Source organism: Protopterus annectens, chromosome 9.part0 (assembly GCF_019279795.1).
Source record: "Protopterus annectens isolate FY-2018-M chromosome 9.part0, PAN1.0, whole genome shotgun sequence".
NCBI lineage: Eukaryota > Metazoa > Chordata > Ceratodontiformes > Protopteridae > Protopterus > Protopterus annectens.
Genome location: NC_056743.1, coordinates 741,700,835 through 741,728,379, shown reverse-complemented (window position 1 = coordinate 741,728,379; position 27,545 = coordinate 741,700,835). Strand labels below are relative to the sequence as shown.

The 27,545-nt window shown below is 42.0% G+C and overlaps 1 protein-coding gene across 7 annotated transcripts in view; it reads right to left on the bottom strand.

The window, feature by feature from the left end:
* The window catches only part of LOC122811493 (circularly permutated Ras protein 1-like), a 1,239,209-nt gene that overhangs the window by 453,002 nt on the left and 758,662 nt on the right, over positions 1 to 27,545 (bottom strand). The gene's annotated exons all lie outside the window — the stretch shown is intronic.

Below are 27,545 nucleotides of genomic sequence, written 5' to 3'. Positions count from 1 at the left end.
TATGTCCCTTGAGTGTATAGCTCAGAGGGATTGGGATTTCCTTAGGTGTAGCATGTCCAACAGCTCTGGGTTTGACATTGCTTTATATGTTAGACAGAGATCACCTCGGATTAGGTGATATGCTACAGAGTAAAGCTGGAGTTTTTTGAGACGGTCAGTGTAGGGCATCTGTCTGAGGCCAGTAATCCTCTTTGTGAGGTACTTCTGTGGCCTTTCCAGCTGTTGCAGATGTCTTGTGAGATACATTCCAAAAGGGGTGTTGTACTCTATAATGGGTCTAATAAGTGTCAAGCAGAGGGGAACGATGACCTTTTTTTTCCTGGATGAGAACCCTTTTGTAATGAGGTATGCCACATAGAAGGATTTCCTGACTACTGTGGCAATGAGATTATCAAAGGAGAGACTACTGCCCACCTGGGTCCCAAGGTCTCATCACACATTCAGCATTACGACGACTGCCACCTATGTGGCAGTTCATGGGTACAGAGTTTTTGCCAAAGGGGATAACAATGCACTTTTTGGCAGTGAGCTTGAGGCCATGGCTCTGACACCAAGCATCTGTCTCAGTGAGGCCCTTCTGTTGGAGTAATTTGGGGACTTGACTATAGCTCCTAGTTTGCAGTCATCTGCGAACTTCGTTAGCCAAAGGCCTTCTGTGTTAGCCTGTACTTCAGAGAAGTAGATACCAAACAGGAGAGGTTTATAGGTAGGTACTAGGCTATTGGCCCTAGGGCCTATACAAGCCTAGCCAAAAAGGCACCCTAGCTTTTGCCACCCAAGAAAATTATTTTCCTGTGCCCCTGTCAAGCAGAACCACAGAAGTGATCCCCGGATGAATTTCCTATTACCCATCCAATCATTAAGATTTTTGTTGAAGAGTGCTAATGAGGAGCTCTGTTTGACATAGATAGGTAGTCTGTTCCAGAGTATGGGAAGTCTCTGGGACAGGAATCTATCCCTCCAGCATGTTCTGTTTATTGTGGTGACAAGGTTTAGGTCCCTAGAGCGTGTAGCTCGGAGGGATTGGGATTTCTTTAAGTGGAGCATGTCCAACAGCTCTGGGTTTGACATAGCTTTGTATGTTAGGCAGAGATCACCTCTGAGTAGGTGATATGTGACGGAGTAAAGCAGGAGTTTTTTGAGACGGTCTGCGTAAGGCATCTGCTTGAGGCCAGTAATCCTTTTTGTGAGGCATTTTTGTGGGTTTTCCAGTTGTTGTAGATGTCTTGTGAGGTACATACCAAAAGGGGCGCTGTACTCTATAATGGGTCTAATGATTGATGAGTAGAGGGTAACAATGACCTTTTTTTTTCTGGATGAGCAACTTTTTGAGATGAGGTGTGCCATGTAGAAGTATTTCCTGACCACTGTGGTGATGTGATTATCAAAGGAGAGACTACTGTCCACCTGTGTCTCAAAGTCTCTTATCACACTTTCAGTGCTAAGTAGACTACCGCCTATGTGGTAGTTCATGGGTACAGAGTTTCTACCAAAGGGGATGACAATGCACTTTTTGGCATTGAGCTTGAGACCATGGCTTTGACACCAGGCATCTGTCTCAGTGAGGCTGTTTTGTAGGATGTCCACATCATTAGGAGTTTCAATTATGGCTCCTAGTTTGCAGTCATCTGCAAATTTAGTTAGCCAAAGACCTTCTGTGTTAGCCTGTACTTCAGAGAAGTAGATACCAAACAGGAGAGGACCCAGGACTGAACCCTGTGGTACTCCACTTGTCACTGGTCTGAAGTCTGATTTGGAGTCTGCTACTTTCACAGTGTGGGTTCTGTCAGTAAGCCAGTTGGCAGCCCATCTTGTGACATAGGGATTTATACCTAGTTTAGTGAGTTTATCTATAATTCCAGAGTGGGGGATGGCGTCAAACACCTTGGCGAGATCTAGATAGGCTGTGTGAACCACCTTACCCTCATCTATGGCTTTGGTGACTACTTCAAAGAAGTCTATCAGGTTTAGGAGACATGATCTGCTTTTTACAAACCCAAACTGTGTGAGGTCCAGAGTTTGGAGATCTCCAATGTCTTTGTTTATGAGTTCCATGATGATACGTTCCATGGCCTTGCAGACCAGGCTCGTCAAGCTAATGGGGCAGTAGTTCCCAGGGTCTGTTGCACCCCCCCCCCCTTTGTGGAGTGGGATAACTGTCGCGGTGTGCCATTCAATGGGCACAAAGCATGAGGCGAGGCTATGATTGAACATGGTACTTAGGTGGGGTGCCAGTTCATTCTGTAGTTCATGTAGAAGGCAGCCTGGGATGTTGTCAGGTCCCATGGATGCTGTGTTCTTGGCTTTGGAGAGTGAGGTTTTTACCTGTGCAACCATGATTACAGGAACTTTGCATTCTTCCGGTATAAAGATGGGCCCTTTAGGGGGTGAGACGGGGGTAAAGTTAGCACTGAACCTATCTGCCAGGATGTTGGCAAAATCAGTTGGTTCTGTATATTTAGTGTCATTGTGCTGCAACTCAGAGCAGATCTGAGTGTTGCCATTGAGATTCTTGACATAGCTATAGAATGCTTTGTGGTTGTCTTTAGAATCAGTGGCAGTTTTGTTTTCATAACTAACTTTGGAGGATTTTATGTGGGATCTCAGCTTTTTACTGAGGCTGACCAGGGAGTTCCTCCAATCGTGGGATTTTACTCTTTTTTGCAAAAGTTTCTTTATTCTGTTGTCGAGTTTGTTTATGGCAGAAGACCACCAGATTGGCTTCCTTTTTTTGGAGGATAGCATCTTGGTTCTGTTAAGGATAGCACGATCCATGCACTCATGTAAGTGCTTATAAAGTGCATTTGTGTAGGATTCAGCAGTCGTGCCTCTATTGTCCATCTGCATGGGTATCGTGAAGTTTTCCACTTCTATCTTAAAAAGTGTGAAGTTGGCTTTGGAGAAATATTTTACTGTTGTTTTCCTAATGGGGGGTGGGAGCGGGATGTGGATGTCTAGGGTGATTAGCTTGTGGTCGGATCTGACCAATGAGGAGCTGACCTCTGGTGTGGAACACCGGTCACCCATGTTGGTGATGACCAGGTCTAGGATATTGCTGCCCCAGGTGGGGGTGTGGATAAGTTGATCCAAGGCATTGTAATTGATAATTTCCAGAAAACGTTGAGCAAAAGAGTTGGTACAGTAGTTTTCCCAGTTAATGGTAGGGTAGTTGAAATCACTCATTATTAGAGTGTTGGGTTGTACCTTAATATTTTCCAGTGTATCAAGAAAACAGGAGTGGGAATCCTGGGGCATGGTGGGGGGTCTGTAGCAAGCTACAATCTGGATTGCAGTTTTGCCCAGAGTTAGTTGAACTTGGATAATCTCGGATGCATTATGCTGAGCAACTAGCTTGGAGTGTGGATATCCTTAATGAATATGGACACGCCTCCACATTTAGTGTTTCGGTCCGGGTTTGGTGGCCGAAAGGTGTGGTATGAATTATAGCCTGGTAATGCAGGGGTGCTCTCTGGAGCTTTGAACCAGGTCTCCGTCACTGCACAGATGTTAATGTTCTCCATTTTAAGGAGTGCCTCAAGTGAGTGCATTTTGAGGTTTAGACTTCTAGCATTGAGTAGCACTACCCTCAGATTTTGCTTGCTTGTATCTGTTATGGTGGTGAATTTGTCATCTGAACCTTGCCTAAAAAAGGCACTATAGGATTGGCAAATGCCTTTGCCAGTATCCGGAATCCCAAGGGCGACAGGTGCAGGCCATCTCTGGCAAAACAGTGTGGTCTGTCGATCACGTCATCCCAGGCAGACAGATACTGGATTCCCTTAGAATGACACCAGAAGCTTAGCCAATTGTTACAGCCAATCATTTTGTCCTTGTACTGTGGTATCATTCTGGGTGATGGCAGGATGTTACTCAGGGCTAGGGTCATACCTGCCTGGGCTACAAGATCAGAGAGCTCCTTCAGGTCTCTTTTCATGCAGTCCAGGGAGGTATGTATCAGGTCATTCACACCAACATGGACAATGACAGAGTCATATTTGCAGTTGTTGTGGAGTGACCTGAGTGCGTGCATTATGTGGCAGATCCTGGCACCTGACCGGCAGCTGACAGTAACTTTTTCCTTGTTACCTATGACTAGAGTGTTGGGTACGTTATGCCTTATGGGCTGTAGTTAAGTGGCACACTGAGTATGTGGGCTGTGTGTCATTTGGGTTGTGTTGGGGGTGAAGGTTGCTTGCATTTCTGCTTTGAAGGTTTCTGTTGTTTGGGCAGATTTGTACCGAGAGCCTCCACAAATGTAGGTGTGTGTTTTGTGCTTGTGTGTGTTTTGGTGGTGTAGGTTTTGAGGGACTATGTGATGAGTGTGGTGCGGTGCAAGTGTTTACCTTCTTCCTCTTGACTGTCTAGGCCAATCTTTGATGAAGAGAGCTTTGCTTCTAGTTTGGCTATATAAGTGCATCTCTCACAGGTCATAGTGTTGGGTGGTAGGAGGAGAGGGTTGTCTGTGTACATGAGGCAATTGCTGCATTGTCCCAAGATGCCCAGATTCATCAGGTAGACAGGAGAAAACTCTGGGAGCTGACCTTTAGACATGCCTGAATAGGTGCTTATTTATCAAGTACTAAAAATTGTTTTCCTCTAGACAAGTGAGGAAAGTTGAGTGCTGTAGTAATTTGCAACTTATTTGGTGCTTACAATGAGTTCTGTACAAGTGCTGAGCTCAAAGAAACAGATTTGAGTGCTAAAACTAAAAAGCTGGCTAGTTGCAAGGGAAATTTTGAAGAACAGAATTTATGGAGCCAGAAATAGTTTAACACCAGTTAAGTGGTGTGGGGGGCTTAGGAGCTCACAAACAGTCCTGGACACAGCAAATCTGTATCTGGATAAGACCTGCCACAGGAAAGGGGGGGAAGTAAGCTTAGATTTTTTTTCCAGTAAAAGTGGAAATGGAAAAAGCTGGAACAGAAGTTAATTCAACGTTAAGAATCTGAGTGGGTTGACCTTAACAAATGTTCTCTATTAGATAGAGTGAACTAATGACACTAGACTGGGAGGAGTGTCACAGATCAAATATACAGTATGGGCGGGCAACTGCAAAGCCACCAAGTATAAGAACACACAACACTAGGGAGGGTAGGTGGGAAAAATTACAGTTCCTAGCTGTAGCCACTAAATGAAAGTTTTAAACAGATCAAAGAGCAGACTTTAGAGAATGCTTTTAACTGTAAACAGACAATTATAGCAATGCACACTATTACAGTTCCTAGCTGTAGAACACAGAAACCTCAAAAATGCACAGAAAAGCTCGGATAGAGCACTCACAAACAGAAAATACAACTCTCAGTATGAAAAAGCAGTTTACAGTTAAGTAATTCAGTAAACATGCAATTACAGTAATGAAACAGTATCTAACAGTATAAAACAGTACATAAATGCAGTGAAACAATACAAAAAGCTTTATAACGGTGCAAAATGTAGTAGATCAACTGTATAGTACAATTATAAGCACTTCAGAAGTGCAGTTCAGAGAAATAAGTGTAAGAAATAACTTATCCTGCTCTTGGAATCTTAAGGAATTTCCACTTATACAATGCAATCCAGAGCCTGAGCAATACAAGCACGACCTTTATAAGACACAGGGTTTCTATACCAGTAAGAATGGAAGAGTTGGAGGATCAAATTACTACTCAGCCCCTGCTATTACCCAATCACTCGTACTACAGAAGGTCAGGAGGCCTTGTTACTCTCAATAATAATGAAGACAATCAGCAGAAAATGGCTGCCAGAAACACAGGAAACTCAAACAAAACTACCAGCCTAGACAGTCCCAAGACTGAACCCTGTGATACTCCACGTCACTGGTTTGATGTCAGATTTGGAGTCTGCAACTTTTACAGCCACAGGGTCCCTAGTTAACTGGGTCCGTTACTGAGCCACCCTTGTGGAGGGGGATAACGGTTGCTGTTTTCCATTCAGTGGGGACAAAGCCAGTACTCTGGCTGTGGTTGAATAGGGTGCCTATTGGAGCAGCTAGCTCTTGCTTAAGAATATTAAGAACACAGCCTAGAATGCCATCTGATCCCATGGAGACCGTGTTCTTAGTCTTGGAGACAGCATTGATGACTTGTTCTTTGGAGATGCAAGGAGTAGGTGACATTTAGACATGGTTTGTGGTAAGCTTGGGGAGGATAAAGGGGTGAAATTTTCACCAAGCCTGTCTGCTAGCAGTTTTGCAATTTCTGCAGGGTCAGTGTGTGTGACACCATCCACAATTAATTCAGCACACATCTGAGTCCTACTTTTTAGGTTGCAAATGTAGCTAAAGAAGGTCTTATGGTTATCCTTGGCTATGGATGCTAATTTTTTTCATAGTTTCTCTTTGAGGATTTTACAAGTTGTCTTATTTGCTTGTTAAGACCAAGGAGGGTGTGCTTCCAATTCTGGGTTCTCGCTTTTGTATTTTTAGATGGCAGCTTCTTTTGCTTATTGTATAATATATTAATGCTAGACATCCACCAGAATGGTTTGTTTTTTCTTGAGTATCTTGCTTTAATCCTTTCAGGCACAATTGTGTCTTTATATTTGTGTGGATGTTTATATAGGGCATCAGTGTATACATTAATATAGCTGACAATGCCATCTGTGGAAACTGGAGCTTGGAAGTCTATTATACCATCCCTTAGGAGGTAAGGAGGGTATAGTTACCTTTGAAGTTTTTTAGCCTGACGTCTCCTTTGGGGAGTACTGGTGCTATTGCTACTTCAAAAATGACTGATTTGTGCTCCCTACAATTGAGGCAATGCATCAGGAACTCATATTGGTGAGGACCAGGTCTAGAATATTAGAGCCCCTTGTGGGCTGGTGCACTATTTGTTCCAGGGCATCTGAGATAAAGCTCAGGAACTTTTGTGCAAGCGAGTTTGGGCTCATATAAGATTCCCAATTAACGGAGGGATAGTTGAAATCACCAATGACAAGGGTGTTAGGTTGTATTTCGATTGCCCCAAGTATGTCTAAATAAGCTGTGTAGGCTTCTTGGTTCATGGAAGGGGACCTGTAATGGATGATGACATGAGCGTGGTATTACCACAGTAATTTGGGCTTGGAGTAACTCCACAGAGTTATCTTGTCTAATCAGTCTAAAGGTGTAATTATCTTTAATGAAGATAGATATTCCACCTCCCTTGGCTCACACACCTTCAATTTGCAGTCTGAAAGTGTGGAAGGCATTGTAGCCTTGAAAGGCCAGGGTACTTTCTGTGGCCTTGAACCAGGTTTATGTGACCACACAGTTGTCAACATCTTCCAGTGAGAGGAGTGTTTCCAGAGAGTGCAGTTTCTGATTTAAACTCCTAGCATTTAGCAGCATAACCCTTAGTTTCTTTGTGTTTGATATTTTCACATCAGAAATTTTGCTTTTTGTGACCTTGCCTAAAAAAAAGATATTAAGGGGGAGGCATGTAGTAACCGAAAGACTAGAGGTGCCAGGCAAAGTCCATCTCTGGCAAAGTAGCATGGTCTATCCACCATGTCATCCCACCAGAAACTAAGTCAATCATTTTTTTAATATACTGTGGTATCACCCTATGTGAGGGTAAAATGCTGCCCAAAGTTAGGGACATACCTCCCTAGAACACATATTCAGAGAGCTCAATCATGTCTCTCTTCATATAGTCCAGAGAGGTATATCTCAATTCGTTCACAACAACATGGACTATGACAGAGTCATAACGGTACTTGTTATTGTTGAGAGACATGAGTGCACGTGTAATCTGTTAAATCCTTACACCAGACAGACAGCTGACTGTAACCTTCTCCTAGTTTAACCTGGTGAGTGGGGCATCTGTATGTCTCACTACAGAGTCACCTGTAACTAAAACATTTGGAATAGATGTGCACTGCCTTAAGGGCATATTTGGTGAGACACTGGTGCCATGGGTTTTTTTTGGGTGTGTATTGGGTGCTTTGGGTTTAGTGTTAGGTGTAGCATGTTTGTGATTTAGAGGTCTCTGGTGTTTAGATAGGTTTCTGGATAGTATCTCCATATATAGTTCATAGTTTAGTACTAAGCTAACTGCCCTTATGAGCCATTTTAAGACTAGCCAATTACCGCTTGTGAGACTCAAACCCTGCACCTTGTGTTTGAAAGGCAAACACCTTAGCCATTAAGCTACCCTTGTTGGGTGCATATTATGAGTAGGAGTCGTGGTGTGTGAGCTGACAACCTGCTTAGGTGTTGCTGTTCTGGGTGTGAGAGAGCAGTGATTCCAGATTCTTAGTGTAGAAGCATCGCTCGCAAATTATACTTGAGTGATTTAGGAGTAAGGGGTTGTCAGTGCGCATGAGGCAGTTGCTGCACTGCCTCAAAAAAAAAAAAAAAAAACACGTCAACTAAGCTAGCAGGAGAAACCAAAAGAAACTGACAATCCATAATGAGAGGTTTGAAACTTGTATCTCCGCAGATAAGGAGAAAAAGATGGGGGTATCTGGTAGGGGGCTATTTTAGGGGGGGGCTAAAAAAGGGGATCTACTGGATCTGATGTTAATAGGTAAGAGGTAAAAATCACTGCTGGGAGGTTCACTGAACAGCTAAGATCTGTTTAAGAGCCTCTCTGCTAGGTAGCAGCTGCTTCTAGGAAAATATGTCTACTGGCGCTTTTGCGTCTATAACTGACAAGAGATACCCCCCTTCATGGCGGTACATGATTATGAGCAATGTGCAAACAAGAGCACAGCAGCCAATACAAAGAAACCAGTGCAATAGCTCAAACTGAGCCCTGAGCCAGTAACCTTCAATTAGATAGTCCTACTGTATACTCCTGCCACAAGAGTACAGGGGGTTTCTCCCAAAGATGTCCTGACTTTTAGTGCTCAATACAGAAACAGAACTAGATTCAGCTGGTCTGAATCCAATCTATACTACAGCCAACAGAAGTGCAATGGAACAACAGAATTAAAGTAGCATACTTTATTTTCTTAAATTAAATAGGCCACAGCGTAAAAAGCAGCACAGTTTTTTTTCTTAAATTAAATGCAGCAACATAATAAAACAGCAGAACAGATCTTTTCCTAAATAAGTAAAATCATCAGATGGTGCGAAATACAGTCAAATGCAATAAATGCAGTAGTAAAACTGAAACTTAGCATTCATAGTTCTCTCGGATGGTTTGGTATGATCAAAGGAGCACTGGCTGATTGCCTAACTGGAGCCTTTCTAAGACGAGATCTGGAACACATCCAAAGAAAGCTTACCAAGAGAATCTTGAATGTTAGGCATCTTCCATATATTCTAAATTGGAGTATATAGGTCTACATGCAATTAGTGACAGGCATGTATAAGGGAAATTATGCCTTGCTTACAGGGCTTTCCAAGATGAAGAATTTTATTTACTTATCGATGTTGACTTATTATAATCTAAATGTGCCTCAATAAGCACATACTACACCTGTAAGATCACTAGTTGCAGAAAAGCCTTAGAATACTTTCTGCAAACTATGACTATAACAGTCTGTATAGTTATTATTCTATTTAATGGTCTGCATCCAAAATCCAACTCTCATTTCTTGAACTACTCCCCATGCTTCATCATTCCTTTTCACTTTCAATTATAACCTTTCTGCCTGTGTTATGTATATGAGCCTTAACTGCATAGCTCTTATGAAATAGCCCTTCAAATCAAGCAATCCTAAGCCATCTTTCTATTAAGAGAATCAACCTAATTTATGGCTATAGCCTTTATTTTATCTTCATTAATTTTATACCCTGAGAGGACATGGAACTGTATGAAAATGCTCCACAAACCAAATATGTCTTTAATGGCTTTATCAAGTACAAAATAATATAATCTGCAAATAAAAGAAACTTTTCTTAATTAACATACACAATTATATCCTTGAGTTTGAGTCTCTTATTTTCTTTGCCAGTGGCTCTAAATGTTAAGCAAATAAAGAGGAAAGAGGCCAGCCCTACCTGGTTCCTCTAATCAAACACAACTTATTGGATAGGAACCCTTGTGCTTTAATTCTTGCTTCACATCCTTCATTTGTCTTCCTAATTGACCTTATTATTGTATCAAGGAATGCAAATAACTTTCACTGCCCTAATCATAAAATCACAGCTTACTCTGTTGAATGCTTTCGCAGCATCAAGACCCATCAACAATAGCAGCATTTTCTTACATGCTGCTTAACTGTAGTTCATCACTGTTCTATTCCTTAAGGAAGAAGTATGTTTCTTACTCGATGGTCACATATACAAAAGTGAGTCTAAACTACTTTTAAAAATATTATTTATAATTGGAAGAGGTGTTTAATCTATTTGACAACACCAGAGTGTGCACTTTAATTGGCCTGCTGGCCTTGCCCAGTAACTCTACACTGTTGTGGTGGAAAACGTGATAAGAATATAATACAATTGTGTTTCATAAGTTCATAGGTTCATACTAGGCTATCTGCCCTAGGGCATTTATAAGCTTAGCCAGAGTGCATTTGGCTTTCGCCACCCATTTTAAATTAATTTTGCTATGCCCTTTTTCGAGGTTAGTATACTGTGCCTCTGTCTAACAGTGACACAGAAGTGATACCCAGGGTAAACCTACGATCTCCCATCCACTCATCAAGATTCCTCTTGAAGAGAGTCAATGAGGGACTCTGCCTAACCTGGACTGGGATTTTATTCCAGAGTGAAGGGAGCCTCTGGGTTATGAATCTGTCCCTCCAGCATGTCCTATTTATTTCAGTGCTGAGGTTCAAGTCTCTCGAGCGCATAGCTCGATGGGATTTGGATTTTCTGAGGCGCAGCATGTCCATTAATTCTGGGTTGGACATGGCTTTATACGTCAGGCAAAGATCGCCTCTGAGCAGGCGGTATGACACTGAGTAAAGCTGGAGTTTCTTTAACCGGGCAGCATATGGCATCTGTTTGAGCCCTTTGATCCTCTTGGTGAGGTACTTTTGGGGTCTTTCCAGCTGCTGCAGGTGTCTGGTAAGGTACATCCGAAAAGGGGCATTGTACTCAATTATGGGCCTGATGAGGGATGAGTAAAGAGGCATGATGACCTCCCCTGATCTAGATGTGAATCCCTTCATGATTAGGTGGGCTATATAAAATGTTTTTCTAACCACTTTGGCCACGTGGTTGTCAAATGAGAGACTGCTATCAACTTGGATCCCCAGGTCCCTAATTACATCTTCTGTACTTAATGGATTACCACCTATGTGGTAATTTGTGGGCACTTTGTTTTTGCCAAAGGGGATGACTATACACTTTTTGGCATTTAGCTTGAGGCCATGGCTCTGGCACCAGTTGTCTGTTTCTATGAGGCCCTTTTGGAGGATGCTTGTGTTGGCTGGAGAGTCGATTATGGCGCCCAGTTTGCAGTCATCTGCGAACTTGGTCAGCCACAGTCCTTCCGTGTTGGCCTGTGCCTCCGGGAAATATATACCGAACAAGAGAGGTCTCAGGATTGAGCCTTGTGGGATGCCACTTGTAACTGGTTTGGAGTCTGACATGGCTCCACAATTCTAACCATGTGGGTTTTGTCCTTGACCCAGTTTGCAACCCATCTAGTGACATAGGGGTTTATATTTAAGCTGGTGAGCTTATCGATAATGCCCGAGTGGGGTATTGTATCGAAGGCTTTTGCGAGGTCCAGGTAGGCTGTGTGGACCACCTTCCCCTCGTCAATGGCCTTGGTGACTGTTTCAAAGAAATCAACCAGGTTTAAGAGGCAGGATCTGCCCTTAACAAAGCTGAACTGGTTAGGATCCAGTGTCTGTAGGTCCCCAATATCTTTATTTATGAGGTCCATGATGATCCTTTCCATAGCTTTGCAGACCAAGCTAGTCAGGCTTATGGGGTGATAGTTTCCAGGATCCATTGAGGCACCACCTTTGTGGAGGGACCACTGTTGCTGTACGCCACTCTTTGGGTACATATCCTGTAGTAAGGCTGAGATTGAACAGTAGTTTTATGTTTGGGTTTAGCTCTTCTTGGAGTTCATGTAGGACGCAGCCCGGGACACCGTCTGGTCCCATTGATGCTGTGTTTTTTTGCTTTGAGCATCTGAGATGTCAGGGGGGGCAGCACTCTGCTGGGATAGATATTTGCCCTTTTGGTGGGGAGAGGTTTGCGCTGAACCTGTCAGCTAGGATGTTGGCAATGTCTGTGGGTTCGATGTATTTTTTGTCATTTTGGACTAATTCTGAGCATATCTGGGAATTCCCACCCAGGTTCCTAACATAACTAAAGAAAGCCTTGTGATTATCCTTAGTGTCCTGTGCAATATTTCTATCGAAGCTGGCCTTAGACGATTTTATGAGTGCCCGTAGTTTTTTGCTAATACTGATCAAAGATGCCTTCTCTTTTTGGGATTTTGCTCTATCATGTAGTAGCTTACTCCTTCTATTATATAGTTTGTTTATGGTTGGGGTCCACCAGACGGGACGTCTGCCTTTGGAGGATTAGGTCTTGGTTTTATTTGGGATTGCATGATCCATGCATTCCTGAAGGTGTTCATAGAATGCGTTTATAAAGGATTCTGCGGTCTGGGCCGTATTTTCCACAGGCCCGGGGGCTTTGAAGGATTCCACCTCGGTTTTGAGGAGTGTGAAATTTGCTTTAGAGAAGTTTTTCACTGTGGTTTTTTGAGCAGGGGGTGGGGTTGGGATGTGAATATCCAGTGAGATTAGTTTATGGTCTGATCTTGCCAGTGAGGGATACACTTCTGGTCTGGAGCATAAAGTCCCCATGTTGGTGATGATCAGGTTCAGTATGTTTTCCCCTCTTGTGGGAGTGATAAGTTGCTCCATAGCATTTGAGTTTATAAATTCTAGGAACCTTTGGGCTAGGGTGTTGGAGCTAGAGTAATGCTCACAGTCTATGTTTGGGTAGTTGAAGTTGCCCAATATAATGGTGTTTGGAGAGACCTTCATATTTTCCAGTGTTCTCAGGAAGGCCGAGTGGGGTTCCTGGGTTTGGGAGGGTGGTCTGTAGCAGGCTATAAACTGGAATGCAATTTTACCCACTGTTAGTTGCACATGGATAGTTTCTGATGCTTCGTGCTGTACCACCAACCTGGAGGTGTGGGTATCTTTGACAAATATTGATACTCCCCCCTCCTTTCGTGGTTCGATCCAAGTTTTGGGGCTGAAAAGCATGGTATGAGGTATAACCTGGTAGTGCTGGGGTGCTCTTGGAAGCCTTGAACCAGGTTTCTGTTACTGCACAGATATCGATGTGCTGCATGCTAAGGAGAGTTTTGAGTGCATGCATCTTGAGGTTTAGACTTCTGGTGTTGAGTAGCATTACTCTTAGTTTCTTATCCCTTGTGATACCTATGGAGGTGGACTTGTCTTTTGAGCCTAAAAAAAGGCACTATGGGGGTAGCAAGAGCCTTTGCTAATATCCAAACGCCCAGGGGTGACAGGTGCAAGCCGTCCCTAGCGAAGCATCGTGGCTTGTCGAGCATATCATCCCAGGCTGACAGGCATTGGATCCCCTTTGAATGACACCAATACTTAAGCCAATTGTTGAAATTGATCATCTTGTCTTCATATTGTGTCATCATTCTTGGTGAGGGTAAGATGCTACTCGAGGTCAGGGTCATACCGGCCTGGGCTACATGCTCAGAGAGCTCCTCTATGTCTCTTTTCATGTAGTCCAGGGAGGTACGTCTCAGGTCATTCACACCAGCATGGACAATGATGGAGTCATATTTGTACTTGCCTTGGAGTGACCTGAGTGCTTGTGTTATGTGGCGGATCCTAGAGCCCGACAGGCAGCTCACCATGACCTTCTCCTTGTTCAGCCTGGTGAGCAGGACGTCAGTGTGCCTGATGATAGAGTCACCTATTACAAGTGTATCAGGTGTGTTGTTTAGCCTTAAGGGCTGTGACTGCTCGGCACACTGGCTTTGTGAGCTATGTGTTGCATGTGTTTTGTTTTGGGGTAGCGGTTGCTTGGGTTTCTGCTTTACTGAGTTGAGAGAGCTTAGCCTCCAGTTTGGCTATATGGTTGCATCTCTCACATGTGTTGGAATTTGTTGGGCGGAGGAGAGGGTTGTCTGTGTACATGAGGCAGTTGTAACATTGCCTCAAGATTCCCAGATTCACCAGCTGGACCGAAGAGGAGATTGACAACTGACCTTTGGACATGCTAGAATAGCCACAGAAGGACATAAATGTGGTGATGAAACAAAAGTTCCAGGACTACTTTGAGCCAACAGCAGATCTTCCATATAGCTACCATTTACTCTTCAAAATGGCTCAGGAGCATTGCCACTCATCCCTCTTTTTGGAAGACAGTACTGATTATATCACTTGAAAATAATATAAAAATGGTAAATATCTCAATACTTTTAAAAAGGGAAACTGACTTCTAATTTTTTGCTAAGTGTTGCAGAAAACTTTGATACTGCAGCTGAAAAAATTGCAATATATGAAATAATAAAACTAAGTAAAATTCTGTAAAAGTGGATCTTTACTTTAGCAATGAAGTGAAAATAAGCCATGTGCATTGTAAAAGAAATGCCGCACTTAGGGCCTCTGAAAAGGGTAACACTAAGCACAAGCCCCTATGGAAAGTATTAATGAATGTCTTACCAGTATAAACAATACAAAGACTGAATTTTGTGAGCTAAATGATTTATTTGTACATGGGAGAATAGTTTGTGATTTGTGTGAGTGACAGAGAGAGTGTTTGCTGCCAAAAGCTGACCCAACATTAGTAAAAGCCATAACTTTGCATAGGGGCAGCAAGTTTCCTTTTCAGTCAAGTTGTTTTTGTTTGTCTTTTGGCTTTTTCCCGGTAAGGGGTTGCCACAGCGGAACTCCGGTCCACTAATGATTGGCAGTAGATTTTTTACGAAACACCAAGGTGCCAGCTTGATGCTCAACCTTCAACAAAGGCACGCCCATTTGCGCACGCATGTCTTTCAAGTGCTACCCAACCGCAGGGAGGACATGCATACCCAACACAGAAGGCACTCCCAAGCCAAGAATCGAACGGGAGAACCTCTTGCTGTGAGGTAACAACTCTACTGCCGTACCACCATGGCTTTACTTTTCAGTCAAGTAATACAGTCAAAATATGAATTAAATATGGCCCAGAATTCAATAATGCCTACACTAAGTATATTCCTTTTTGGGTGAACAGACAACACAGACATAACCCGCACCTTCCTCCTCCTAATTTTAGCTTTTGTACTGATATTCTTGCAGCTTTAAATATTGACAGAGATTCATAAAGGTTACCACAACAAATAGACTACATGTACACCTAATGTGATCTTTCTGAGTGACTAGAAAGCACAAACAATGGGATAAGAATGTTCTTGAATACATATTGTGTACACTTGGCATACACTAAGCATAGGCTTTACTGAATCTGGCCCATGATATTGGGAGTTCAATGAGTCAGATGATTTACAAATTCCCTTCATAGAACTCTGTCAGAAATATTGGGTAAGCAAATAGCTCTAAGGAAATGATCATTTAGAGCTGGGACACAGGATATGAATTGTCAAGACATAGTAAGGCCTTACTAAGTTTAATTCTGTTGGCTGCCAAAAAATTGACAAATGGAAATCAAAGTCTAAACAAAGAGGATTTTCAGTATTAAATATTAGAAAAGAGATAAAGTAACTAGAGGAGGAGGCTTTAGAAAATAGAAGGAACAAACTACATATAAATAAATGGAAATAGAGGGAACCATACATGCAGAAAAATGTTTAGGAGGAGGAGAAAGAGTGAGGCTTAAATGAAAGCAGAAATTTGGCAATTTATGTAACGGAGTGATTTAGGTTACAAGAAAAGAAAAGATGTGATGTAAAATGTATGTAAATGGAAAAATGTTAATAAGGTTTGTTTTCTGTTAATGTATGTTTGCCTATTTCTTAAGTGATAATTTGTTTTTTTAAAAAAGATGAATTTAAATGTGTAAAATGCAAGTGTGAAGAAGCCTTGCTAAAACAAGAGAAATATTAGGCCATGAGAAGCAAGTAAATGATAAGTGTTACATATGATGTAGCTAAGACCTTGAATCAAGAAAGTGCTCTGTGTTGTGTCACATATGTAAGCTGTGTAATAAGAGGAACCATTTCACTAAAATGTGTTAATTTTAGAAATATAAGTCACTATCAAAGTGTATCCATGTGGTAAAACAGAAGCAAGGAAAAAAAAACATTTGTTTACTGGCAGTAGATATGTGCAAAAGCAAGCAGTATACAAGAACAGGACTTGGAGAATATGTGGAGTAGAATCACTTGAATAAAGTGAATCAAAATAAATGGAAAGTATGTTTCATTTGAACTAGACATAAGCAAAGTGGAACAAGATGTCTACTCAAATTATTGAAATACTGAAGATGAAAAATAAGCTCAATACCATCCATGTGCAAACTGTTTACTTATTTAGGCTACAAGATGTTATCATGGGTCAGAAATTACTTGAAATGAATCACAGTTAGGTTAATTGACTCCTCAAAGATTTAGCATGAGGAAAAGAAGTCAGGATGCACATATAAAAGCCATTAACTTGTTGAAGCTTTCAAAGATCTATTGGTTTGCATGGGATATTTGTCAATATTGCATTACATTCAAACTGGTCCTACATTATCACCAGTCATGCACACTCTCAGAATCTTTCCAGTAACTTCAAATGACAGAACAAGAAAAGCTGCACAGAATGGACAGGCTGAGGCAGTCATGAAACCAACCAAACAAAATGATGGTGTGAATAGTATGCTTAAAATCAAATAAACTTAATAAAATTGACATATAGACAGGTCTGCAAGAACTTAATAAAAATTAAAAAGGACTTTTATCCACTGTAACAGTAATTGCCAATGGCATACCAAACTCAAATGTTCTTATTTGTGCTCTTTTCTAATCAAGGTCAGACAAAGATATATCCAAGACAAAAACATTAATGCATTAAAAAAAACTAATTTTTTGGATTACTGTTTGGAATTGCATCCAGTGACAGAATGGTTTGATGATATAGTTAACATTATTAGTAAAATACAAGTCTGTGATGGTATTACAGGAGAACATGATCCTAAACTGCAACTATTTGAAATGTCAGGACCCACTAGAATGAGTTCCAAAACATGGTGACTGAATGGCCAATAAACAGACGTACATTTATTAAGTCTGAGATGGCCATTTCTTAGAATAGTCCCTTTTCCCAGAGGTATGGCAATCTTTGAGTTAACATACACAATTTATTTGGGGAGGGAGCTTTCTTGCCACATCAGAGGAGTCTAGGGGATAAGCCCCCTCAGAAAAAAAAAGACATTTAAAGGACAAGAATGATGTTTGACCCTGGATGTTCAATTCTCTTTTTATCCTACATGTCAGCACTCAGCATTTTGAGTGCCAACGTTTCAATATGGAGACTCACAGACTCATTCAGTTACTGAACAGACTGAGATACTGCAATCTTATTCTGAAAAAAAGTAAGTCATCAAAACTACAGGATTAGGAATATATTAAAAATGGGATCTGATGGGAATGGATATGTACAGCAAGAGTCAAGCCATCAAGATGTTCTTTGTCCCCTTGGTGCTATATATGTAGGATAGGCTTACCTGGTAAGTCCAGATAATAACATTTGGGACAGACTAGGCAAATAGCTTAATAAATTCTTTTGGTACAGCAACAAATGTAGAATAACCTGGGAGACACTAGCAAAATGGGAAAGCTCAATTTATCTGACCTGAAATTATATTTTCATGCATAAATAGAAAAGAGAAGATTTAAAAAAAAAGTCAGTAATGCCATTCAAGCTAACAGCCTCTTGCTGAACATTCTAATCATGCTGTCCTCTGCCTCCTGTTAATAAACCAGTTCCCTGTTTACCTCACAAGTTTGAATCCAATATATCTTTATTATTCCAATCAGTGTCCTCTGGAACACAATGTCAAATGCCAAACTGAAGTTCCAATATGCAATATCCATTAGGTGAACCTTGTCATTAGTTGCCCTGCTTATACTGATAAAGCTTCTATTATGTGAATCCATACTACCAGAGATGTAACTCATGTGCAGTGAACAGGGCAGCTGTCCCAGGTGCAGAGTGTTAGGGGATGAGACTGGCAGATGAAGAGGAGTCTTAAGTGCATTCCCAACATTTTTAAGCTAATGCTGGTATTGCAATTTCCATCAGAACTAAAGCAACTGCTTGATTTATACTAGGAATGTCGAGGCTTGGAACATCAAAACTCACAAGAAAGAAAGAAAATGCTGAAACTTGAAATAATGAAAGCCTACAATTTCAAACTCTTGGATTTGTGTTTGTTCCCCACACCCCCTGAACCCCACAATAACCATATTACTTGCTTGTTTCTGGGTCTGGGGTAGTAGGGAGTATCATTTTAGTAGGTTTTCTGAGTTCAGAGTTTCTGAGCTTGATTACGAGTTTCAGCATTCCAAGACAAAGAAAAGTAAACCCAACTGTTTGCCACAGATGTAGCCAGCAGTTTGAAAGGAAAGAACATTATTTTTCCCTCAACTTAAAGTTGAGGGGTGCTTGATCAGAGGATTGCTACACCTCTGCGTGCTGCCTCCTCATCTACTAGGTAATTTGCATTCAGGAATTATACTAACAGGGGAAATTTGGCCAGGGCACGTGTCTTAGTGCAAGAGGACCACTGTTCCCATCTGCCAGACTTGTGCCACTACTCTAGGCACAAAGAAGGAACATTATACAATTCTATTAGTGTTATACACAGGGCATTATTGTCTGCCTCTGATTTGGGAAGAATGCATAAGCTCAGAAAGATTCTTGTGCTCTACCCCTAAGATCAAGTCCCTAGATTTTTTTGCTGCCTCTTCTCTAGCTGCATCCTCATCTGTGACATTTTCCCTAATCACTGCACATTTTATTTTTCAAACATGAAACATTGTATTAATTGTCCTTGTTTCTATCTTTTTTCCTTTCCTGATTTCCAGTCTTCAGCCCACTCCCACAGTCCAACAGTCGGTTAACTCATTTATTTTCTGTCTCACCAAACACTGCACCCCACATCATTCCATTAACAGCTCTCTTTCCAACAGAGGTTTGCTTTTTTGTGCTACAGCTTTCATTCTCAGTGCTGATGTAACTGACAGGCTGTCATGTGGACATTTTTGGATGATTTCTACCCCCAGTTCTGCATCTGTGGTAGCTTAATGTGCACTTTACCAAAAAAGTGGGTCCTATAATACCATCCCAAAAATGTATGCTAACAAGCACATGCTGAAACCTGGCTACAAGGCTATACATTCCTTGGAAGTCCAAATATGCATCTCAGTCAGCCTACTGCATACTGTTATATCCAGCCTCTATTGACTAACTATTGCGCTCTGAGCTCCTCCCCATCCCCAGGATAAGTGAGAGACTCTCTCACCAAGACCTAACTATCTCCACCACAGCCAAGGCTACTACTTGAACCTGGATCATCTAGGCGACAGTCAGTTCCCTTTCTCTCTCTAAATGCCATGTATCCATTCTGCATTAATTATCATAATACAAAAGTTATGTATGCTCATTATAATGATGCATCTATGTTGTCTACCTTCTCTAGATTCACAGATTCAACTCTGAAGCTCCTCCCTTTACCCATAATGCCAATTTAAACTGCCATACCTCAGAGTTTGCTGCTCCCAGTAATAATGGTTTATAATGTACAAAATCAATAGAGGAGAAATAGTAGAGAGAAAAGTGGAGCTCAAACAAGGAGCATTTGGTTCCCAAAAAATATCCCTTAGGTATTCTCCGGGAAGAAAGGGAAGAGGGTTAGGAGGGAAGGAAGTTGAGTAAGAATGAAAATGGACAACACAGATGCATTGTTATGGTGAGTACTTATTTTGTATCTGATCTTGTCATTTTCATTCGTTCAACTGATGGGACAGAGTCTTCAGCTACAAGGACCTTTAGTGGTCTTCATGGAAGTATATTTTGGAATAGTGTGGAACCAAAACTGTTCTCTTCCTGGAAATCAAATCCAACTTGTAATGAGAAGTATGCTCACTGACCAAGTGGCAGCCACACAGATGTCATCTATCAAAGTTCTTGACCAAAAACCTGAAGAAGTGGCCACAGACCTTGTGGAATGTGCTCTAGGGGCTTCAATAAAGAAAATCACCTGTTTATAGACAAAGTATATGCAGTCAGTCAACCACTAGCTAAAGTAACTTTGGAAACTGCCATGCCCAATCTTTTATGTGAAAAGGATACAGTTGGTCAGATTTCCTGAAATCTTTGCTCCACTAAAGATAAAAATTGAACTAAATGCCAAAAAGTGCATAGTCATCCCCTTTGGAAAAACAAAGTACCCATGAACTACCACATAGGTGGTAGTCCCCTAAATACAGAAAATGTAATAAGGGATCTGGGGACCCAAGTAGATAGTAATCTCTCCTTTGATAATCATATTGCCAAGGTGGTTAGAAAATCCTTCTATGTGGCCCACCTAATCACAAAAGGGTTTGCATCTAAAACAAAAGAGGTTATTGTGCCTCTCTACTCATCACTCATGAGACCCATCATAGAATACAATGCCCCATTTAGGATGTACCTTACAAGACACCTGCAACAGCTAGAAAGACCACAAAAGTACCTCACCAAGAGGATTACTGGCCTCAAACAGATGCTTATGCAGCCTGACTCAAGAAACTCCAGCTGTACTCGGTTGCATACTGCTTACTTAGAGGTGATCTCTGCCCGATATACAAGGCCATGTCCAACCCTGAATTGATGGACATGCTCCACCTAAAAAAAAAAAAAAAAAACAAATCCCGGAGAGCCACACGCTCTGGAGATATAAACCTCACCACGATGATAAATAGGACATGCTGGAGGGATAGAATCCTGTCCCAGAGACTCCCCATGCTTTGGAACAGGATTCCAATATACATCAGGCAGTGCCCCTCACTAAAACTCTTCAAGAGAAACCTTAAAGGGTGGATGGGAGACAGAAAATTTACCCCAGGGATCACTGCAGTGGCTCTGCTGGACAGAGGCGCAGGGAACTAATGGCTCTGCTGGATAGAGGCACAGGGAATTAATCTAAGGGGGTGGTGAAAGCCAACACATTCTGGCTAGGCTTATAAATGACCTTGGGCAGATAGCCTAGCACTATGAACCTAAGTTAAATTTGCACATCCAAAAGATGCAGTATGTACTCGCCTTTGTTGGAAAACTTTGTGAAGAAAACTGGGAGATTAATGACCTGATTAATGTTTGACTCAGAAGCCACCTTAGGTAAAAAAACATGGACCGGTGCATAAGAAAACTTTATTCTTATGAAAAATCAAATATGGAGGCTTGGCAAACAGAGCCTGGAGTTCACATACTTGTCTAGCTGATGTAATAGCAACTACAAAAAAAGGTCTTCCAGAACAAAAAATTTTATGTCGGACTTTGAAGTCGTCTTCTTCTTTTGGCTTTTCCCAGTTAGGGGTCACCACAGCGGATCACCTGTCCGCTCATGATTGGCAGTGGGGTTTTACAGTGTTGAGTTGCCAGCCCGGCACCCAACCTTCCATAGAAGGCACACACACACTCACACCTAGGGCCAATTTAGAGTGTCCAATCCACCTACAGCACGTCTTTTGGATGTGGGAGGAAACCGGAGCACCCGGAGGAAACCCACGCGACCACAGGGAGGACATGCAGACTCTGCACAGAAAGCAACCCAGCCAAGAATCGAAGCGGAAAACCTCTTGCTGTGAGGCAGCAATGCTAACCGCTGCACCACTGTGGCCACCCTAGGTCTGACTTTGAAGTAAGATAGTTAAATCCCATGAGGATCCTTGACTAAGTAAAATGGTGCTTTTTTTGAAAAGTCCTGCAACTTAGAAGATGCCAAAGAAGAATGATTTTTGCCTGAATGAAAACTCGAGATGGCAGCCAACTGAACTTTGATGGTTGAGAAACTAGCCCCCTCATTGAAGGGGGGGTGCTAAAATTCTAGGACAGTGGAAAATGGGTTGGGAAAAGAGTCCAGATCCTGCTAGAGTGCCCAAACAGAAAACTGATTTCACTTACTTTTGCAGATTTTTCTAGTAGAAGCCTTTTGAGAAGACAAGATAATATGTCAGACAGGGAAGGAAAGTCAGGGCTGTCTAGCCGTCACTGGAACTGGAGAAACTATGCAATTAACTTCAGGCCTGTTATGTACAGATGGGTCACCCCATCGAGTCATACATGAGGTCCAGTATCCAGGGCAGATACAGAAGATGAGGCCACAGGAAGGGAAACCAAATTTGACAAGACCAAAAAGGTGCAATGAGGATAACTTTGCACTTCAACCAGTAAGCTTTCTGTAGGAATTTGTGAGCACAGGTAACGGCGGATAAGCATAAAGAAGATATGAGGGCCAGTCATGAACTACAGCACCTCATGGTGACTCTCACTGAGGGAGGATTAGGGTGAAGAACCTGCTGCACTTGTTGGGGGGGGGTAGAGATCACAGCTTGGCTGGCCTCATTGACAAAAAAAATCTCTCTGCCACTTTGTCATTGACAGACCACTTGTGAGGCATCAGAATGGGCCTGCTTAGTTTCTGTGCAAGCACACTGGCTTTCCCTAGAATATGCATTGCAATGAGAAAGCGACAAAAAGAGATTGCCCACTCTCACAGTCTCGCTGTCTCGCAACATAGTGGTTAAGATCTAGATCCCCTCTGTTTGTTGATGTACTAGTGTTAGCTGATCAGACTACAGACCATTTGGATTGCTACTTTCCCAGAGGGGAGAGCATCATGAAAGGCTTGCAGTGCTACAAAGATGGCAGAACTCCAAGATATTGATATGCAAGTTGGCCTCTTGTGGGGACCGCGTACTTGGACTGTCTTCCCAGGAAATGCACCCCAACCTAGTTAGGAGGCATCAGTGGTTACTGTAGCTACTGGATGGCCACTAGAAAACTTTGTTTAAACAGTTACACCAGAGATGGTGTTCCTTGCATATTTGTGTAATCCTAACTGTAGAGTACAAAGGTTGCTGAAGAACAGAGCACTGCACAGAGTCCACTGAGGAATCACATATGAAATCTGTGTGGAACTAGTATTATTGCTTCTCCCATTGACCCTAAGGCTTAAAGGACTAGTCATGCTAGAGGAGAGGAATACAAGATGACTTCCCTTACCTGGAACATGACAGTGTACTCTTGTTGGAGGAAGATGCAGGTCTGAGTTGTGAATTGTAGCTGACTGTGATGCCCACATGGTGACATAACTGGAGCAAGTAGTCCACTGCTTGTATGGCTAGATGCCTAGTTGGAGCAGTCAGGAGCCAGCTGTCTTGATACAGAAACAACCAGAATCCTAGCAGTCTTAGTTGAGCTGCTACCACCCAACCACCACCATGCATTTAGTGAACATCTTGGGTGCTATGTTGAGGCCAAAGGGCGGTGCTCTGGATTGGTAATGACCCATCACCCAGCCATCCAGCCAAAAGCACAGATATCTTCTGGAGCACCTGTTCATTTTGATGTGATGGTATGCATCCTGAAGATCTATCGAGCACATCTGATTGTCCTTTTACAGGACGGGCAAAATGGACTGAACAGGGACCATCTGCAACTTTGAACATTTGATGTACTGGTTTAATTTGCTGAGATCCAAAATGGGTCTGAAGTCCCCTGTACTTTTTGGCACTGAAAAGAATCTTGAATAAATTCTGGATCCTATCTGCTTGGGGGACCCTTTTGGATGACTCTTTCTAGCAGCCTTTTTATTTCCGGGGCTGCTGCTGCATCCTTCTAACTGGGTGGTACATCTGGGAATTTTCTCATTTTTATGGGAGGAATTTGGGAAAATGGTATGGAATAACCTCGGGATATGATCCCCTGCAACTAAGTATCTTTTGAGATGGATGCTTAATCTTCTGGATGCAGAAACAATTGCCCCCCGACTGCATCCAGAGAACTGCAGCCGGGCAACCTTTCAGGAGCACTGGTAGAGTTTACCTGAGGAAAGCAACTCAAACACTGGCTCTCTAAGCCACCTCTGCCACAAGGGTGAAGTCTTCCACCGGAGCTTCACCTTCTGCTTCTAGGGGAACAATCTCCTCCTGAGTCTCGGAAAAAACCTTGGAACTTAAGAAACAACATCTTTCTACCTCCTCTTTGATTCTGGGAAAAAGGTCTCTGAGGAGTAAAAAATGGATCCCAAAGGCAGACAAGGTTTTTCCACCTTGCTCACTTCTGGAGGACAATTCCTTTACCTTTGAATCAAACAAAGAAGATCCATCAAAAGGTGCATTGATGAACAAAGACTTGCAGGGCTCCATAAACACGCATAGGCATATCCAGGCATGTCTCCTAATGGCTATACCCAAACCCGCTGCCCATGAGGTACCCTCTACAGCATGGGATATCAGACTCATGGACACATTAGAAATGGACTTAAGGGTGGCCAGTTGCAAAGAACTTTTGTTCTGGTCCTTCACACACATGGACCTGGAAAGAGATGTGGAGAGGTCTTTTGTCAAATTTCTTTGTAACCTTTTAAAATGTGCCAAGGCAAAGGTCGCCGAGGCATAAATGAGTTTTCTAAATCTGTCCAAACCCCTAGATTCCCCATTATGGGGATGGACAGATGAGGTCTGCAATGAGCGCTCTTTCTTACTGGCTGCTGCTACAACCATGACATCTAATGGGTCTTCCTTGGCTCCAGTGAACTCTGCACTTTGGGGCGGGGGGGGTCTAAAATTCTATCAGGGTACTTGGAGATCAGTCACATGCATAGCATGCACGAGACAAGACCTAGTAGCTTATCAGAATGGACAGTAGCTGGGCCAAACCAGAAGGCCTCAAGGAACACTGATTCCATGGAAGGGGGGGGGGTCGAAAGACCATCCACCTTTTTGCTTTAAATGTTCCAGAATTTCTCCAAAGGAGATGTTCTCAGGTGGAGAGCTGGGGGTCCCTTACCCAACATCAAAGTCAGTGTCTTCGATGAGAGATTCCTGAGGGGAATTTAAATGTCTCCTTTGGAACATTCTCTTACTAGGGACCTCATCAATGGGATGGTCTGGTGAGGTATCAGAAGTGACAGGGAGGTCTTGAGGGACTGACTGTCCCAGTGGGATAGAGATGAGAGGCTCAGATCTCAAACCCAATGGTGGAATAAAGACAGGATCTGAAGGGTGCAAGGATGGCCTGACCCCTAGCAGGGAAAAGGCCCTCTCCACTATCTCAAAGGCAGAGGGACTATGGGAAACAAACTGGCAGCACCAGAGCTCAAGCTCCCTGTGCCAACAATCCTTGAATCCCCACAAGCCCCCATTCCCAAGGAGGGAGTCGGACCCAAGATCTCCAGTACCAAAGCACCTAGTGGTAAGGATGGCTCCAATAACTTCGGAGTCACCCCAATCCCCCAGAGCCAGTGCTTCAGCTACAAGAGTCTTCCTGCTTTGAAAGGATCAGAGCTAGATGTCTCAGGAACATTGTCAGAGTCGAAGAACAACCTGTTTTCAAATACGATGAGGACAACCTCAAGGATATCAGACCCGAGGGCTCCAAAACCATAGGACAGTTCAGAGAAGGAGATATCAGTTGAGAGTCGGTCGAGGGCAGGTTCACGGGTCCAATGGGAGATGGAGACAGCATTACCGCCACCTGGATCTGAGTTTTGAGGAACTTGCACATCATCCTATGCACTTCTGCTTCAAATAAGTTCCTGGAGGATCGAAGAAAGGAGCTGATAAGATAATCACCTGGAGTGTTTCCTTGGAGTCTCCTTGAGAAAAGGTGAATGTAGACAAGGAAAAATTGGCTTCAGTGAGTATCAGAGTGACCAGATCTGAGGGGACTTAGGTTTCTAGGAGGTAGGATCTGAGAGAGACAGAACCAACTTTTCTGAACTTTGTGAAGGATGCTCAGGGTCAGATCCGAGACCCATCAGTCGAAGAACGAATAAAAATGACAAAATCAGATCATTAGTTTTTCTTAAACACTGTAGTCTATGTAATGGAACTATGCAATTAGTTATGACAGGTCCCTTCAGTGATATGACGCTAGTTATGAGAAGTAAGCAGTCACCCCTTCGCTGTTATGTAACTAGTTACAAGATGTCACCAGTCAGCCATTCACTGTAAGATAAGTACTAATGAAAGGTCATCAATTACCATTTCAGTATTACATAACTACTTATGAGAGGTATCTGATCACCTCTTCAGTGTTAAGTAATTAGTCACAACAGGTTACAAATTCATTGCTTCAATGTCATGTAACTAATAAGGTCACCAATATGTAACTAGTTGTGAGCGGTCAATATTATCTAAGTAGTAATAACAGGTCAATGGTCACCCCCATTCAGTGTTATGTAACTCTTTGTGAGAGGTCAACTATTGCTCCTTTAGTGTCAAGTAAAGTCATAAGAGTTCATTAGTAGCCCCATACTGTTTCGTTACTAGTTGTCCCTTCAGTGTTATGTCACTTGTCATGAGAGGTTTAGCAGTAGCCCTTTCAGTGTTACATATGTAGTCAAAAGAGGTCACCAGTTACCCCCTCCTTCAGTGTTATACAAATAGCTGCAAGAAGTCGCTAGTCACCTATTCATTATGTAACTAACCATCTTCCCTTAGACAATGTCAAACTTCAAACATCTCCACACTCACCTCCTTAACTCTAAAATCTGCTCCTGCTTAATCAGAGTTTCTCCTCTCATCAGTAACTCTAGAATTTTGCTCTTTTCATAACTTTTGATCTTAACCCTGAACCTCTTCTTTTCTAAAACCCTAATCATGCAGATTAATAATGCAATCCCCTCTTACCTACTTTTACACTCAATCCTCTACATTTTCACACAGTTTAGTAATTTGGATCTCTGTTGACATTTTGTCTTCTTGTACTCCTTTTTTCACTCTTCTTCAACTGGCGTACTCTAACTACCTAGCTTCCTAAAAACCTTTAATTTGAATATATTTTGTAAAGCATATTCTGTACATTAACTAAATTTCTTCCTGTCTACCTAAATGTTACCTTAAATCACCTCTGAAAATATGCCACAGGCCTACTGTGACTTACCTGGTATATATATATATATATATATATATATATATATATATATATATATATATATATATATATATATATATATATATATATATATCGGGTCTATATTAGATCACCGAATGCTTATTTTTTCCAAGGAAAAAAAAAATCACTGTTCCAATAAAAATAAATAAATAAATAAAATAAAACACTTTAAACATTACATTAAGTGGGGAGGCTGTGCCCCCCTTCTTAAATGTGCCAACTCTGAGACTGCACTACAGTGCCGAAAAAAGCAAAGTAACGAAGCAGCTAAGCAAATTCTTTCCCAAGGAAAGATTTTGCTTAAAAGCTGCTTCGATATTTTGCCATTTCAGTCTTTTGAGTTCGACCAAGACGCATTCAAAAGAATGCATCTTCAGTCTTCTAATAGGGAACATACATATATATATATATATATATAGATATATATATATATATATATATATATATATATATATATATATATATAAAAGACACAATACAATTAAGGTAATATTTGTAGGCAAAACAAGGAATAAGAAATTAGCTCTACATCTTAGTTGACTGACAGAAATGTTTTCCAC